The sequence below is a fragment of the Diceros bicornis genome, chromosome X (assembly GCF_020826845.1).
Source record: "Diceros bicornis minor isolate mBicDic1 chromosome X, mDicBic1.mat.cur, whole genome shotgun sequence".
Lineage (NCBI taxonomy): Eukaryota > Metazoa > Chordata > Mammalia > Perissodactyla > Rhinocerotidae > Diceros > Diceros bicornis.
Window position 1 is genome coordinate 46996831 of NC_080781.1, and position 1950 is coordinate 46998780.

Consider the following 1950-nt stretch of genomic DNA (forward strand, 5'->3'; position numbering starts at 1 on the left):
AAAGAGGGACAGCTCAAATTATGAAACCAGAATGAAAGAAGGGACATTACTACTGACCTTACAGAAATTAAAAAGGGTTCTATGTGAATATAATGAACAATGTATGGCAACAAATTAGATAACTTAGAAGAAATTGTCAAATTTTAGAAAAACTCAAAATACCAAAACTAACTCACGGAGAAATAGAATACATGAATATACCCATAATAAGAGATTAAATTAGTAATTTAAAAACTTCCCACAATGACTATCTGGTGCTGACATTACTGGTAAAACCTACCAGATGTTGAAAGAAGAATTAGTAAGAAAACTTCACAAGCGCTTCCAAAAAATAGAAGAGGGAACACTCCCAAACTCTATGGGGCCAGTATGGCCCTGATACCAAAACCAGACAAAGGCATTACAGGAAGAGAAAGGCAAATACTAATAACACTTAATGAATACAGACACGGTGTCCGTTGAGGGCGGCTTCCTGCTTCACAGAAGGTCTTCTTCTTGCTGTGTCCTCACATAATGGAAGGAGTGAGAGAGCTCTCTGGGGCCTCTTTTATCAGGGCAAAATCCCATTCATGAGGGCTCCACCTTCACGACCTAATCACCTCCCGAAGGCCACCTCCTAATACCATCACATTGGGGATTAGGATTTCAACATATGGATTTTGGGAGATTCACAGACATTCAGTCTATAGCACGCGTCTAATCAGAACCAGCATCACTGTCCTGTTCAAACAGACGATCCAAGCTATGATTAAGGAACAGAAGACAAAAGAACAAACTGCCCCTCCAACCCACTATGGAGGCCTTCTTGACTCAACTCCCGAACCTTATACATCTCTGTGATTTCGTTTTTTTCTCTGAAAAGATTTGGCTGGTGATGAAAACAGTTCATCTTGCCTAAGAGGAGGGACTGAAAAATAATTACAATAGACCCCAGTTGTCCTTGCTTCTACCCCTTGCTTCCTTTACCTTTTTTTCCTCTTCTTTTACCTACCCCACCTCTTTTGTTACCTCTCTCCACTCCCAAAACTTGACGAACAACAGAAACAAAAAACAGCTCTCAAAAAACTGTTCTGACACCGGCTGGAATGAGCTTGCACTAAGGATCTGAGCAAGAGATGAAGAAGTGGAACAAATTGCCGACTCTTCCAACCAAACATTTGTAGAAGTTAAAGAAACTGTGACCTGGGAAATACGGCAGTCATGTACCTCTCTTCTCCTTTCCCTATAAAAAGTGTAGTTCTGTTTCAGCTCGGTTTGAGGTGATGCACATAAGCTGGATAAAGCCTTTAGCCTCTATTTGAATCACTTTAACCATATTTTTTTCTAGACAAGTTCTACCACTAATTTGACCCCAATTTTCTAGCAGCCAAAGCAAAGAGTGCCACAGGATCACTTGCATAAACTACAGTTACCATTGGGTCAAAACAAACCATTTTCTCAAGGCAAGTACCAGTGTTCCTGGCAACGAGATTCAAAGGAAATCTGTCCCTTGCATCGCCATAGGGTTCATATTATACAGTCATCCTTAGCAGCGATCTCCCTAACTAGCAGTTTTCTTTCTCATCTGTTAAATGGGGGGGAATTAGAGTAACCTACCTGATAAGGTTTCTGTCATGAATGAGACTACAGTACATAAAAAGGACTTAGCAGAGTGCCTGTCACATAGTATATACTCAATAAATCTTGGCCTCATGATTTTGTAACAGATAAGAGCACAAGCTGTGGAATCATAATTTCAGGGGGAGTAAAGTATTTCCCTACATCCTTACAATGCAAACAAAGGGGGTCTGTGCCAAAATAATACAACCTAGGATGCCATTAGGAAACAAGTACAGGAAAAACCATGATTTGCTGTCTGGAAAAGATATATCATGGAACACTCACTAAACTGAGAAAAGGGACTCAAATTTCTATAGAGTTTGCTTTTCAGTGATGCTGCAGTCCATGCAC